This window comes from Mixophyes fleayi, chromosome 2, assembly GCF_038048845.1.
Source record: "Mixophyes fleayi isolate aMixFle1 chromosome 2, aMixFle1.hap1, whole genome shotgun sequence".
Lineage (NCBI taxonomy): Eukaryota > Metazoa > Chordata > Amphibia > Anura > Limnodynastidae > Mixophyes > Mixophyes fleayi.
Window position 1 is genome coordinate 180,149,853 of NC_134403.1, and position 17,734 is coordinate 180,167,586.

The following is a 17,734-nucleotide window of genomic DNA, read 5'->3' on the forward strand; positions in this document are numbered from 1 at the left end:
ATATATATATACACACACAGACACAGGTAACATGTTAATGCAAATCAAATTATCTTCTGGGAAAATGAGTGAAAGTGATGGTAGAAATCAGCGAGAAGTAGGCTGAAGCTTTAGAAAATAGAGCTAGGGAAGCAGGCCAAGAGGTACAGAAGGTGATGGAATAGTACAAGGAGCACACAAGGAAAGAGTGCCCTAAATGAGTCCTTATATCTCAAAGAGCGCATGTAGTAAAATTAAATGTGGTTATTTCATATGAGTGTCACATATATAAACTTAGTATTGGTACATGCGATTCTGCTTGCTGGAATTAGCAGAGTTTGGAAATCATATATAATTGTCTAAGATTCTTTATGAATACTTGCAAGAGTCAAGTGGAATGGCCCTTTGTGCTCCCTCTGCAGATGTATTCACTTCAGGAGCTGCTTTCTTTCCACTTAACTCATTGTGCTGCTTGTACAATATTTGGTCCCTGTGGTTTTTTACTCTTGGCTGTGTGGTTTTAATGGTATTTATCTTCATTGAATCGCATTTCCCAGCTATTAAGCACAGTCACATTTATTCTAAGTGCTTCTCCCAGCCACCCCCTTCCTCCTCTGCTGCTATATCCAATTTAGTGTCTTCCTCCCATTTAGAATCTTTCTTTTCATCGCTCCCAGTAGATCATCCATCAAAACAGCCAACTTGGGAACTGAGTAACTCAGGGGAAAAGAAGTCCAGACAAATGAATGGATGTCTGCCAAAATATTTTGCTTTTTCATGCTTATTTGGGCCTAATTCCAGAGGGACATAAAAAGTGAATGTCAGTCAGCTTCTCATTACCTGAAATGAATGTCCCATTTCTACAGTCATTTTTTTCTTTTTTTCTTTTCTACTAATGAGCATGTTCGTTGAACACTGTTATTGTATTGAGCTTGTCCTAAGCTTTACTTGCATTTTCTAGGACTTTACAAAATCCAAAGGATCAGAGTGCTTACAATTGTTCAAACAATAGGTTAGGAGTGGACTTGGCAGCAACTGAACATTACGCATTTCAACTACATGCGTTTTTGCTATTATTATTATTATTATTATTATTATTATTATTATTATTAATATTATCCTTTATTTATAAAGCGCTGTCATATTACACCGCGCTGTACATTAAGGGGATCATGAAAACAAATTACACAAATTGACATGAAACAGAAGGTAAAGATGATCCTGCCGAAATGAGCTTAAAGAGGTGTGGGAAATACCTGATACATAAGGTAGAGGAATAACAGTTGCAGTCACTAGAAAAAGGGTGAATGGCTATTGTAAGGCAGCAACACCATCAGCAACACCATCAGCAACACCATCAGCAACACCATCAGCAACACCATCAGTCCCCAATAATAAAGCAGCCATAGGCAAACTGGCATTTCTGTGCAGTTAAGTGTATATTATGCATACTATTTGTTACATGTGGCTAGAATCACATAAAGAACATGATTGTCACAGTTAAAAACAATTAAATCATATAATTACTAAATAATATTGTGTTCTGTGAAGAATTTCTTTAAAAAAAAATAGCATAACTTACAGATAAAAGGCACAACCTGTAATATCATCACAATTTGACCACTTCTCATAAATAAACATTTACTTGTTACTACAGTTTACATTTCCCCAGAGATTAAAGGAATTACATTTTTTACATTGGAATCACAGTTGGAAAAAAAATCTATAACTAAATGGTGAAATGGACAGAAATGTTGTTCTTTAAAATAAGGCTATTATTATTGCCTATTTCTAAAACTACAAGGGAAGAGAGGTGCGGCTATCAATCTACTTACTCATACTGCATTAAAGCTCCATTTTAAAAGCTGTTTCTCATTCAAGTCAATTCAGTACAGGATATTTTATGGCAGAGAACAGCAAACATTACACAGTGTGATACCTTTTATCAGTGCTGGATAAAGGGACTCATGAAATTTCATTCTTGTATTATTGACAGGTAAAAGAAATACCTGGATGTCAAATGTGGGTTTTTGAAAAACAGCAGGTTTTCAGAGATTTGTGGGTATATTTACTAAACTGTGGGTTTGAAAAATGTGGAGATGTTGCCTATGGTAACCAATCAGATTTTAGCTGTCATTTATTTAGTGTATTCTACAAAATGACAGCTAGAATCTGATTGGTTACTAGAGGCAACATTTCCACCTTTTCAAACCCGCAGTTTTGTAAATATACCCATTGGACTCTAATGAATCCGGTGTTTTGACAGCCTACAAAAAATCACTGAAAACCTAACACAACCAGGCTTTAGTAAATTTCCCTAGAGTTAGATAGTGGAAGGAAAAGGGTGCTCAGTAGCATACTGTAGAAGTGTGAGGCTGATGTCACATTGATGCAGGAATATTGTGGGTCAAACACACCTTTGTTTGAAATGAACTTGAGAGATTAATTTTGCTTAAATCATATATAGTGCCGCTATATGCAGCAAGAAAACCTAATATGCTGCATTGTTCCAAAATAATATCAAAAATTTTAAGCTATGTTGAAATGAGTCAGTTCCTGATACTATGGACTTGGCTAGATTGATAGACAGCGATATGTGTCTTATGGTCAACATTGTAATGCATGACATGCATCAAAGACTCTAAAATGCAATGTCCAAGCAGACGATAAGAGCAGGAATGTAGAACAGAATATTTTCCATTCCAATGCTTGCAAAGCTTCAGATAGTACCAAAACCCAAGTTCAATCAATGACAAGTATTTGCAACCACCTGACACTGGCATAAATAAGGAATCTGGGAGATAAATGTAATCCTTCATGTTAGATACAAAGTAGAAGATGTTCATGTATAAAGTTGACTCTTTCGATCAAAATACTGATATATGGTTACATATATTTAGAAGTATGGAGTTTGGATAACAGTGCAGTGAAATGTATAATTTAAGGCACTGCTATTTTTTTAAAATACTATTGATTTGCATCCCTTGTTTATGGGCCCAGTTTGTCTAAGTAAATTATGTTTGTTTCTTTCCCTTTTGTAAGTAACCACCTTACTGATAATATAGCTGACTGCAAATTTAGGAACGACAAATGCATTTAATAAATATAAAACATTTAAATAATTCAGTACATTACAGTGGCTGAAAGCAATATGTTTTTGGTGTGATTTTACTGATAAACAGCTGCTAAATCCACTGAAAAACTGCAGCAAGGGTAAGACTTCATTCTACCAATTTATACCTATATGTGCATAATCGCATCAATTGGCTTTTGTTTAAACATACACATGAGTATGCAAAAATATGCAAATAAATTCTTAGATCTATTGGCCTAGTTGTATCTAGAGTATCCTCTTACAGTGAGATATTCACAAACTACACTCACACTCTCTGTACCTGCTTATTCATTCATATTTAATGTCCTGTATACATGGATATTCAACTAACTAAAAAATTTCAGTACATATAAGGTATTCCAGCATATACTGTGTTGCTGAAGTTATGCCTGACCTTGATGGTCAACGTAAGCTTTTCAAGCACTATTAACAGAATCAAAAAATCATACAAAGATACATAATCGCTGGTATAATTTGTCACTCGTGCTGTGTTTCTCCACACTGTTTTGCTTTTTCACTTTGGAAGAAACAGTCTGATGTTCTTTTAATTATAAATGAAGTGATTAATTCATCAGCAAAGTCTTGCCATTTTTCACATTCATCTCATTTTCTGCCCGTATCTGATACATGTGGGAGATGTTATTTCTGGAATCCATTCAGCTGTTTGTGAAAACATGAGAGCTAACAGTAATCTGAAAAGAGTTGCTCAAAATATCTGTAAGACACCCAGACATGTTTTCTGAATTCTTTACAAGCTACAGTAGCATGTGGGTAAATCAGTTGCTCATCCATTCTAAAATATTTAACTATGTCACTGTTTTCCATTTTTTCCTGTGAGCTTTTAAACTTACTCGTATAACCTAACTGTGCAACTTTTGACTCTTGCCCTACAAAACGATTCTTGATATTGATCCAATAGTTTTAGTAAAATGGTTCACAACTCACAAAAGTTTCAGCCACAAACCTATTTTTATTGAAACAAAATAATTAAAATAATTAAATAAAATGTAAGGTGTGCTGGCATGTGCAGTTATATTTCTCACAGGAACGTCTCAGTGAACATGAATTTCCCGGAGACAAACTCACCAAAGTAAGCAAAAAGGTATAACTGTTAGACACACTCTGCGGGGCTGTTTAAAACACATCTCAAACTGTACTCACATGATATGTGATTTAAAATGTTATCCTTGCTGGTTTATAATTGGCCACTGCTCAAGTCTCCTTGGAATATATTCAACTGTTTGCTTATACAGAAACATTTGGGGAGTAAGCCACACACTCACACACAATTGTCAAACTTAGGAGAGTTGGAAAATAGTGCATAATGGCACATGAAAGTGGCTTTTTCAAATTCAATAGAGTGCAGAGGGGTTTTCGAACACCCAGTTGTTCACTTATACAGTAGCACTAGGGGAGACAGCAGCACACCAATACACAAAATTGTTACCTTTAGTAGGTTTACAAAACCATAACTAAAGTGGCACAGTGAAATTGGCCTCAGAAATTGTCATAAAACTTACTATGTACTCAAGTTACTATGCATTATGTTTTTCTTGTGTTACTGAGACCATCAAAGAACAGTTTATTTAGGGGAGGAGTGTGGAAGTCATTTATTTCACATGCAGTATAGTTGTCTAAATTATTTTATTACCTATGCAATTGCAAACAATTGTTTCATTTTTGTTAATTTAGACTTTCTCTGATTGCGAATGCTTATGTAATGCATTATATGAATTTTTGCCCATTCATTTTGCCCATAGTGTTTATGCATTTGACTCATTGCTCCTTATGAAGTCTTGCTATGAAATGATGCCAGGTTACAGGACTTGAAGTCACTGTACAACTTAATTTATACATGAAAATATCCAGCTGAGCAGTAATTACTACCCAACATTAAATGCTGTTACTAACCCTGTTATCTACAAGTATATAAATGTTTATTTATCTCCAAGTGACCTATTTCCATCACCTTGTTGTTGTTTTGCAATTAAGTATTTAAGTAGCATGTCACATTTTGCTCTGAAATGCAAATAAATACATTAATATTCACTAAACCTCTTCTGCATTTGCCTGCAGAACTAAAGTTCTAATGGTAAATTAAAACAGCTTATAATTTACCTAAATATATCACAATCTGCATATTTTAAAATCCTTAATGAAAATGGACACTTTGAGCTATCTAGCCTAAAGACACGAATAAATAAAATAAATAATTTCTTCCTGTATTTGTGGAATGGTACATTCCAAACTTTTTCATGCATGAGGAACCCCTGCGTTATTTCCCAATAGTTCCTTCCACTGTGTTTTCCCAGATCATCCAATTTCAAGGTCATTCTAAACCTTATCGTCCTTTTCTTTTATGTGGGCTCTTGGGGCAAGCAATATCAATAGGAACAATATTTGGCATAGGAAAGATAAAATCCTTATGCGAAAATAAGGAAATGAACATGGGAAACTAATTTCCTAACCAGGTTTTAATTGGATTTTAATTACATACAAATTGCTATGACTTTTTTCCTTTTTTCCCTTGGAGGAAGACTTTCTAATTTGTTGGTTGTTTTTCTTTCAGTTTTATAAAAATAAAAACCGTTTTCAAGGGAATTATTGGAAGATTATTCTTTCAGTTCTATTCATCAATCGTATTACATTAAACTGAATGAGCATATGAGAAATATGGAAGATAATGTACATGTATACGTGACTATAAACAGATCTTTGTGGTTAGATGTTTTATGGTACACTCAGATTGAAACATTGCTGTGTAATTTATCTGACACACGATGGGTAGAGAGTTTAGATCTGCAGGTATTGCAAACTCTACTAGGCTGATGCTTTGTGTAGTTAGTTATAGTTTTGCCTTCTTATGATACGAACCATCAGTATTGCTCTGTGATAATATATACTGTGTCGTATCCTTTCCCCAAAGGGGATGGGATTACACTTTTAGCAAGCAGGGATGTTGATGTGATCCCTTCTGTTCTTCTATTGTTGCCTATTTATGGCACACTGTCTTGAACTAAAACCTGGAGTAGGTCATGATATACAATGATTTTATGTCAAGGACAAAAGAAATGTTTAAGCATTAGTCATTCTTCCATAAAAAATATATTTTCTTGTACCATATAACAATCTATACTTGTATGCAACTTTAGAGCTACAACATGCCTTTACAAAATGTGGCTCTCCAAATGTTGTGAAACTGCAATTCCCAGCATACCCTGCCAGCTATCGACTGGTTGTAAGGCCTGAGCTAAATTGATTCTTCCAGTTACACAGCAGTCTTGATTCACAGTATGTGCAGATAAAGGAGCCTTGTGGAGGCAGTGATTACCCCCCTACAGATAAGGATACCACACTGTTGTGCAATTGACACTTGCAGTCAGTTAGTGGGTGGCTTACCCAAGAGGCACTAACAAAATTAGTAAATGTTGCCTAACTGTAAGATTTGCAAAATTCTAAAGCATAATGGAGCTAAGTGGCATAGTAAGCCTATTAGAACACAATACCCTACAGTATTAGTAATCAGTAATCATCCTCCTCCTCCTCATTATCTCCTTCAAGTACAACACATTTATTTTCAGTTCCACAATTATTGCCCCCTGTTGGGCACTCTGCTTTGCAACAGCCATTCTAGTATGTCCACCAGTATCAGCAGTAGCAGGACACCTACTAGCAAAAAGTGGGTATAGTCTGAGCCTTGTCTTGCCACTGCGAGTGGTGTATGGAATGTTAGCTATTTTCCTTTTTAAGGACAAATCACCACATTCATCAGAAACTTCTCTCTTACTCCTGCTCCTAACATCAGGAACTGATGTTTTCTTTGAGATTGACTTTGACAAACAGTGTTTGGATTGGAATGACGCTTCCGCCTCTTCCCGTTTTAGCATTTTTACTAGTAGAGGTCGCAACAGTACTACTGCAGCCAGTACTGGTACTAGGATGCTCGTGATCCATGGTTGCCAAGAGAAGTAATGGTACTTGAACAAATTGGATCTACTTGTAGCTGCCTGCCAACACACCAGGGAAATGCCCAATGAGATAGGGAAAGGAGGGAATTCTTACAATTCTTATTAAACTGCTCCACAATATATTTCTAATTTGGCAAATTTGCTGTTATTTATTAACAAACAAATTTTATATTTTTTTGAGGGGGTTGTGCTGCTCAGAGTCAAAGATAAGAACACCCTGCTCCCTGTTGTGAGTGTGCGGCTGCACTGATCCTCACAAGCAAACACCCTTTTTTTTAATATAGATGTCACTGAATGACCGGTAACAACTTCACAAGTATTGAAAAATACTTGTGAACTGCTGCTGCTACTGCTGCTAAGAGTCATACAGCAAGAGCACACTGTTTTTCTTCACTAAATACTAGTTAGTTCAGAATAATGTCTAACTCTATATAATCTACTATATAAATGCCTAATGGCGTGTGTGGGAAAAAAAAACAAGCTGCAGCGCCACCTGCTGGGCATAGTTATACACTGACCTATATATTTCTTGAAGGAGAAGTGACAGTTGGGAGTGGTTGGTGGTTGCCGGGGGTGACAGTGGGGAGTTTTTAACACCTTAAGTAGCTTGATGAAGGATGTGGTGATGAAGATGAAGGATGAGGTGATGGAGAAAAATGATGAGGTGGTGACATGTGGACAAAACCACGTTAAAAAAGGGTGCTTGCGTCGGAAAGTAACGCTCTTCCCCTGAGGAGGCCTGGGCTAGGCCCAAATGCATGACAAGAACCTTTTTAACACCTTAAGTAGCTTGATATGACTAGAATGCATGAGTATCATGCACGGGTTAACTTGTACTATATATGTATTAATAACAATCAGTAGCCACTACTCTGTCTAAACTCCCTGACAGACTGAAATCATAATCTATTCTAGCTGACTGATCCCTACAGAACTGCATTAAAATAATCACAGCTATGCTATTATTTTCTCTGTCCCTCTTTAACCCTGTTTAACACTGTAGTCTGTAGTTTAAATGCAATTTTCAGAGCAGAGCACTGCAGCTAACATCCTCCCTACATATTGTCTCTTCTAAAATGGCAGATGAGAATACAAGAGAGGGCTACATATAAAGAATATTGATCCTAAACTCACCAGATATGACATTTTCCCAAAAATTACATTTTGCCTTGTTTTCAGATCCGATTTCAGCGGGCGAAACTACAAATTTCATATCTGTTGGATTGCTCCAAATCTGAACCGCTCATATATATATATATATATATATATATATATATATATATATATATATATATATATTATACTTACTAACTTAAAATAGACACAGAGTAACACAAATTAGACAAAGGCATAGAAGGGGGAATTTCCGGTTTTATTATATTTTGATTTCACTATCTACACATTTATTAATAAATGTCTAAATAATCTTGCAATATTGGAACTCTTATTTCTTAAGTAATATGAGTAGCTACAGACTATTTTCTGTATCTGTGTATCTGTTAAACATGGGATATAGATTAATTATTTAAAATGGGATGAAGAAAGATTTATTGAAAGGATCATCATGTGCATCATCTGTATTTCTCTCCAACACAACAGAATAGGCATAAGGCTCCAAAATAACATGGGATACAGAAGTGAAAAAGGTGATATGACATAGGGGAAGCATTGAGTACTTAATATACATATAAAGAGACATTATTATGCCCTCCCAACATCTCCAATCCACATAGTATATCAAACCAGATGTCATTGTGTAGCACTTATATAAAGGTAGATGTAGGTGTTGACTGGATGTGATTGATGGTATTGACACAGCTGAACTTGGAGGCACGGATTCTAACGCGTTTCTGATCTTCACCAGGGATCCCCGCAAGGAGATATGGGTTTTGCTGCAAGAGAGGCACAGTTCGCGGTTCTCCAAGCCAGCTACCAATGAAGTAGGGGGTGAAAAAACGTAGTCGTACAATCCGAGGTCAAGACGTGAAGGAAGCGAAGGAACCAAAGGTCACACCAGGACAATAACCAGGTAGCCGGGAGTTAGAAACCAGAAGAGACGAATCGTGCTCTGAGGGATTTCAATCAAGGTCAAGAGTTGCCAGGTCAGAAACTGTGAGGTCAGACAGAATACAGGAACAATACCTGGAGCTCTGGAGCATAGGGAGACCTGATACTAGCCACATCTGACAATGCTGCATTTTTATTATCTACATTATCATTAGACTTCTGTAAATTATTTGCTAGTCATCTATGACATATAGATATAGTGCATTTGAGTAATAAACCTGGTAGCTCTAGGTGTATAACCAAATTCTATTTGCAACATTGTGGCCAAAATTTTAATGTCAGTAGTTAAACTTGTTATGAAGCAGTATGGTTCACAAAGGCCTGAGCCCTTGTCTTTCCTGGAAAGTATCACTATCAATTCTTCCTTTTGAGATTCAGGTTGGGACCCCTTTTTATATGCTTCCACAAACATGTTTACTAGAACTGGACTAAGCATATCCCAGTGAGTTTTGTAGAATTCTGTGGGTAGAATATCCAGGTGTGGGGACCTCCTTTGGAGTAAGATAAAATGCCCTCTGCCAATAATTTTCTCCACTAATAGTCTAACAGGACAAGTCTCGTAAAAGGTATTGTGCAAAGTTATGTGTCACTGTAAGTACTGCTAATGTTATTCATATAGTTGTATTAAAGTTAGCAAGTATTCTCTCTGTAGTTGCAACCATTCGGTGTATGCTGTTTGTGCTCTAGGGTTTGTGTACCCATTTTCAGCTCTAGTTAACTTACTTTCAAGTTCTATCCTCCTCAGCATATATACACAGTGAAGTTGTGCATGAATATTCCCTAACACACAAACTAGGGTTCATTTTGTCAGCAGCCAATTAAATCAATGCACCAGGAAAAAAAACACGCAAACACAGGAAGAATGATCTGAAGTTCTTTATGATCGATAGTCCACTGTCACCAGTGGTAGTGGAAATGTTTGGGGCACAAATCCAAAATGTCATTTTGAATATCTGTATCTTTAAAAAAAAGTGACGTACATTCATCTGAATCCCCACCCCTGTGAGGCTATATAATCATTACTCACAGCATTTAAAGTGAATGTACTATGTCTTAAAACACACTTGTATAATGAAATTCCTGTGACATCAGCATGTGACATCACAGAGATTTCCGTGCTGCTTACAGAGGCCCTGATAAATAAATGAAAGAAGTGAATCAGGCTACCCAAGCTAAGCAATACTAACTGATTTATGCAAAATGGATCTAGTTATAATTTCAGTGCTAGTTATTATTAGATTTGTATTGGCTATATTAATGCATAAAATGGAAGATACCTATTGGAGACGCAGGTATTCGTCATGGTTTTCTTTGGTCACCAGGCACCAAAAGGACTCATAAACACAATAGTTTTTCATGTGCCCATGTTAAATCACATCTCAGCTGTCTTCATCTCCAGCATTACAAATACTTTTTTTTTTATACTCTATACATATTCAGAGAGAACACTGGCCAGATTATAAATGCAGTTTCTTCTATTACCGTGCATTGATGATCCACCCAGCATTCACTCTGAGTGCTCACGTGTACTGGTGGCACAATGAAACAGATATAAAGTGCAAGCTGTAATTATAAAGCAGTAAATGAGGTTGAGATGTGACATAACACAGGAGCTTGGGCAGGGTATTTACATTAGAGATGGGCGGGCTCAGTTCCCCGAGAACCGAACCCGCCCGAACTTCACCTATCCGAGTACTCTGCAGCCAATTCGGAATCGAAACGAAGGCAAAACGTCATTGTGACATCGTCGGATCTCGGAGCTCGTTCTCGCAATATTTGAAATCCATAAATACCCGTCTCCACAGCAATCCATCGCCATTTGACAGAGAGAGACAGAAGTGTTAGGTCGCAGGCAGCATTAGAGCAGGGAGAGAGCAATTATTCTATACATTATTCTTGCAATTATTCTTGAAATTCTTCTAGCAATTTTTCTAGCAATTGTTATAGCAGGAAGAGAGGAGGATAGAGGAGGCATTTTTGCAAACATTACCAACTGTTTGGCGTGTCATATTCCCTGCTACAGAAAGTATTTTCTGGCTGCAGAAAGTATTATCTAGCAGCACTATCTATATAATATTTTGCACTACAAGTGCTGCTGTGGGGTGTCCCATATTCCCAAGTGTGAAACCACAATTTTTCTGGCTGCAGAAAGTATTATCTAGCAGCACTATCTATTTAATATTTTGCACTACAAGTGCTTTGGGGGTGTCCCATATTCCCCAGTGTGAAACAACAATTTTTCTGGTGTTGAAAGTATTATCTAGCAGCACTATCTATTTAATATTTTGCACTACAAGTGCTTTGGGGTGTCCCATATTCCCCAGTGTGAAACAACAATTTTTCTGGTGTTGAAAGTATTATCTAGCAGCACTATCTATTTAATATTTTGCACTACAAGTGCTTAAAATGTATTCAAAGAAGTCCACAAATGAGCAGGATCAGCAAGCAGGTGCTGGCACCAGTTCTGATAGTATTCTTCCCTGTACGTCATCTGTTAAAGCCTAAGTAAAAGTACATAGTCTTTTTAAGTTAGGGAAAAACAAAAAACAAAACAAAAAAAAATTCAAAAAAATTAACCGTGTGGAAGAGAAAAAGAGCTGTAAGTGATGAAAAGTTAAAAATTGGCAACATGCCATTCTACACACGCAGTGGCAAAGAAAGAATGAGTGTTACAAGCCGCGGCTCCCCGACGGGCCGCCGCGGCTCACTTCCGGTTTCCCCAGGCGTCCCGGCCGTCTCCGTGATGACCGGGGCGTCATTTTCGCCCTCCGCGTCCCAGTTGCCTGGGCAACAACCGGGACGCTCAGTCTCTTCTGTCGCAGCGCCGGGTCAGCGGTCCTACAGTTGGGCGCATGCGCGCAGAGATAATTAACTCTTTTGTTTATTCCCTGTTTATTTTTGCATGGCCCTTTTTTGTATTAGTTGCACTTACATAGTTCATCCCTATGTCCTTTATACAGGGCATCATGGCCTTACATAGGGGTTATTGGAGTTAGGGAGTAGTCTCGCTGGCACTCTGCTGCTATTGGTGTTCCTCACTATTTAAGGCAGTGAGGACAGAGCCTCACTGCCAGTTAAAGCTCCCAGTGTAGCTAGGCTCCTTGTTCCTGTTCCCTGCTCCTTGACTATTTTTGCTAGACCTGATCTCCCGTGTATGACGCCTGGCTTGTTTCTGGATCCCGTTTATTGCCTGTGACCTCTGACCTCGGCTTGTCTCTGGAAACGTTGTCTGCTGCCGGCCCTCGACCATTGCCTGGATTTCACTCTGCTCTTTGCTTTTACACTCTATTTCTGGATTCTCCCCAGTCAGTGCACATCTCACGACCCTCTGTTTGTCTGCAGCCAAGTCTGCCCCACCACTAGGGGCTCCAGTGAACACCAGACTTTCAGAGCAGACTCAGGGTTTTGATGTACTGGCTGGAGGGGTTCCTAACAATGAGGCCTTCGCCTTTCTCTATTACTGCCAGATCTAAAAATGTTGCTGAGCTTTCTTCTTGTAAGGTCACTCGTGAGCAAGCAAGACCAAGTAATTTGGAGTCCAAAAGTGGTGCACAAGTACTGTTACACGTGAAAGCCGAGCTGCAAGAAAACAGTAAGGCATTAGAGGAAAATGTATGCTCAGAATCAGAAATTACACCAATTCCTGAGGAGAGTCCATCCACGAGTGCTATGTGTAATTGTGACCATTCTGATAGTGTACCCATAAAGAAGGGCCCTTTCAGCATTTCTGATGATGTGTGCCTGAACAGCCCGAGTGTAGCTGGTGATACACCAAGTGAGGTTGACACTTTGGAATTAGAAGAGGATGAGGGGGAGATTTGGGTAGCCGACGAGGGCGCTGATGAGGATGCGGTTGATTGTGTAAGTCCTGCACCAGTGGCAGCAGTGTGGCACCAGTGGCAGCAGTTCTGGCACGTGAGGTTCTGGCACCAGTTTGCACTTTCCAAACACAAGCAGGGATGACGCAGATGGCAGACCACAACAGTTTGACATCTGGGCTGGTCTGAAAGATTTCACCAAAAAATTTGTGACCTTGCCCATAACTCCAACCAATCCTACTATTAACATGCAAAGGATGGTGGAGGGCCTAGTAGTGATTCAACTGTATTTTTCCTAATTTGCACTAATAAGGTTTGGGTGTAATGTACACCCAAAGATGAGTGCTCAATTGCTAAGAGTCATTGATAAAGAGGAAGACAAGCAGGCTTGTCTGTAGAATTTGCAGGCAAATTCTACTGCGTTATATAGGTAACACCCAAAGAGAAGAGCTCCATTGCTCCATTTCTAACGGTAATTTCTGAAATAGAAATAATAGGGCTGACAGTCTTGGTCTAAATCTGAAGTTACATTTTATTGTACCATAGCTCACTCAGAAACAGGAGAGGTGGCAGGGTTCAGTGCTAATCTTCCTCAAACAATCTTAATTCATCACCACTGGAATACACCATCATAGAAGTCTGTGTACTATGATGTAATTGCTGATAATGGCCTTCCAAATGGAATTAGTAGTTAATTTTAGGCCAGAGCTGTCACGATTTTTGGCCAATTCTTTTACAGCAGAGCAAATATCAAAATGTTGTGCGGACTCATCTGCATCACCACTGGGTGTCTTGGGAAAGCAAATTTTTTTCCAACAAGCAGTTGCCACAGAAACTGAAGGAGAAGACGTCATTACAAGATGTTGATAGCTTTTGGATCCTGGAGAAGCAAATTAAGTATTTAATCTACAATTAAAATATAGTTAGCACATTTACTTTGTTTTATTTCATACGTTAAATTTCTGTAGCTCCTTGTCAAAATGTATTATTAAGGCAATCACTTGACTGAAGCTAACCATGTCTGCACTCTCTTCACAGGTGACTACTTTGCTGGACTAAAGTACATTCCCCTCAAATGCTAGTCTTCTTGCAGCTGCTGCATTCTCCTACATGCTGTTGCAGAAACCAAAAATTGACCCAAAATTTCGGGATACAAACAGCATCTCCTGCATGTCATTTTTTAAAAGTTCTGTAACACCAAGTTGATTGTGTGAGCAAAACAGGAAATGTGATGGAATTCCACCTCGCTGTAATGCTTGACCAATATTGGTGTCGATATCAGAAATGACATTTCCTCAGGAGAGTCCAAGCAGGATTAGCCATGTTTCAATGATATCCCTTAGTTTTAGTAACAGATTGTCCGCTGTATGCCTCTTAGTGAAGCCGCTGATACACAGAGTAGCCTACTTCTGAAAAATGTGACATACTTGGGTACATGCTGCTGCTGTCCCTGCTGGTGAAGGTGAATGACCAACCCAGTGGGCTGTCACAGTCATATAATCTTTAGTTTGCCCAGTTCCGCTTGTCCACATATCTGTGGTTAAGTGTACAGTGGGTAGAATGGCATTTTGTAGCCCAATAATTAAATTTTTAGGAACCTTCCAGTACAGATGAGTAATAGTTTTTCTTGAAAAATGGTATAGTGATGACATTTGCTAACAGGGACAGAACACGTCAATTAAATGTCTTAAACCAACTGTATTAATAGTGGACACTGGACGCAGATCTAATACTAGCATAGTATCAAGGCGTCTGTGATCCACTTTGCGACTGGGTGACAGGTTTCATACTTGCTTCCTCTTGCAAAGGATTGTTTAACTGTCAATTGTTGCTTCTGGGGATATTGATGATGAAGGTGTTGGGGGTGTAGATTGCAGGTGCTGGGATGTAGATGAGAGAAGGGAGGCAGATGATACTGGACTGCTTGTTGTTATTTTTTTTCACCTAAGTTTCTCATTTTCCCAACAGCTTTCCATGAACTCGCTGAAAAATGACGTAACATGGATGAGGATCCTAGGTGGTTAAGGTCCCTACCTCTACTGAGTGTGGCTTTAAAAAACGCTACAGATGGCTAGACAACTGTTGTCAGGATTTGTGTAAAAATAATTCCACACTTAAGAGGTGGATTTTTGGTCTTATGCCCAGGCATGACAATGGCCTTTTTCTTATCACTGACAAGAACATCAGCAATTTTTCTTTGAAAGTGTATGAAAATCATATTGTGACCTATGAGGTGGTCAAAATTTAATGGAAATGACTGGAAATTAGTGTTAGTGAGGTTAAAAATAATTTAAGTACAAAATAATAAATTAAGTTATTCTAGCCCAAAAAAAAATTTATTTTTTTTTAACAAATTGCAGAACAAAACCAAACAAAACCAAAACACGCAAGGGCGATTTTGGCAAAACCAAAGCCAAAAAACTAAGGTAATCCAGATCCAAACCAAAACCAAAACGCGGGGGTCAGTGGCCATCTCTAATTTACATACCCTGAAATAGAATAATATAAGTTCAACTAAGCAGGAAACAGGCTGAAAACAATCTAAGTCTGCTTAAAAAAATTGAATTCGCAATATAAAAATATACTTCACATTTTGTTGTAAAGTACTAGAACAGCAGTGTTAATACTATGTAATAACAACATTTTACACAGCCAGCAGTCAATCTGTTTATTTTAGTCTTTTATTTATGTCCTTAGGTTTAGAAAATGTCTAACCTTCCACTGAATGTGGCCTTTATACCTTCAAATAACATGCTTTGAAAATCATTGAAAAAACTCTTATGTTAGCTGCAAATAAAATAGTGTTAATCGGCTCATAATACTTATGTGCTCCACATGGTAACAGGATTAACACCATAGTGAGAGCTTTTCTGCAGCATTTGCTGTCTGCTGTGCTTAAATAAATTTGCAATATGCCTCTTCGCTGCAATGAAGATTTAGGAAATATTCAATGAATCAAAATAGCAACCTATGATCCTCCAGTTTTTTTAAGTCTCATCTCCCAACATTTTCACTAAGCTGATGAAATACTAGCGCTTAAAAAATATTGGTGGTGAGACTGTAGGATGTGATGCATAAATGGTGAAGAGTTTCGGAATAATATACATTTTCTGAGCATTGGTCAAGCCAGGAATTGAGTAGCATTACACAGTTTGGTTGCCCTATCTTGCAAACCACTATGACATATGGGAGATTGAAGAATATTTTCCCTTACTTAATAAGTAGGCTAATGAACTGCTTACTAGTAGGCATTCAACGGTTCTTAGCAGAGATTAAGATTGCCCTGACTAGGTAACTTGTAACTTCAGTTGAAATGGTTATGCCATGTGACTGCAGCTATATCAGTCTAAAGCACTCAAACAACTGACTGAACTGATTAGATTTGCTTTGGAGACTTATAGGGGACAATTCAATTACATTTTACACCTGTATGAATCTCCTGTTTTATTCATACGAATTTGGCAAAACATTTGCAGGTTTTGTTTTGTTTTTTGATGCAAGCATTTTATTATTTTTGGTTTTATTTAACAAGGATTTCACTTAACACATCAGATTTTCTATCAATATAACTTATTTTCTCATAAAAATAACAATATTTTGGAGTTTAGTATAACAACTATTTAGCTGAATGCATAACAGGTTTTAGTTTCTACTTATCATCATAATATGAGTACACCTAGGGGTATATTTACTAAACTGCAGGTTTGAAAAGTGGAGATGTTGCCTATAGCAACCAATCAGATTCTAGTTGTCATTTATTTAGTACATTCTACAGAATGACAGCTAGAATTTGATTGCTTGCTATAGGCAACACCTCCACTTTTTCAATCCTGCAGTTTAGTAAATATACCCCCTAGTGTGGAATCTTTTCTATTTGTATATTATATGTAACTCTCCCTCCTCCCCTAGAATATATTTTTTTCTATTCAGGGGTTGGGCAATAGCCTCATTCAGTTTAAAAAGTTTCAGGCTGAAAAACTGGATGGACAGGTCCCCCTTTGCAAATGCAGTTTTGCTGCTATGTGTTCTGTATAAAACTAAGGGCTCTATTATTCAAAGGGTAAAAGGGCATTTTTCTATCAGAAACTGGAGTTTTCGCAAGGGGAGGCTCAATTCCTGTGCTATTAACTCCATCTCAGAATAATACGATTGAATTGTATCCACGGGAGGAGCTGTGAAAACAGCTAATTGATATGCACCTAACAGGTCTTCAGAACATAGGTAATTCCCTACAACCATAAAACAAATATTTGCCTATTTTAAAACACTTTTGTGAATAGTGTTATGAAGAGAGGGAGTAGGTGATATAGGATGTGGATGCAAAATAAACTAAAAGAACTAAAACAAGGCTGCCTAAGAAGTGTGATAAGACGGTGGCAACAAAACTGCTAGAGCAAGTGTGATGTGGAGTCTTCAAAGGACATGCTAGAGGATAAGAACCATAATTGTTTAGTGTATTTTGAACCATAGGAACTCAGAGTTTAGATGAGAATGGGATTATCAAACATATTAAAGGTAAAAGACAAATTCAAAATACAGTGTGTGTGCGTGTGTGTGTGTGTGTGTCTATTTGTTATAGTATACAATCCGATCCGATAGGTACCAGTCATTAGAGTCATTTTGGAGCTAAACACAAAATTATACATTTGTATAATCCGGCCAATTATTCAATATGGTTTCAATATTACAGCATGTGTTACTAAATTTACTAAACAGTGGAGGGAAATATATCTCTAAATGGGGAACAATTTTAATAATGTGCATGCTCATCAATTAAACTATTAAAA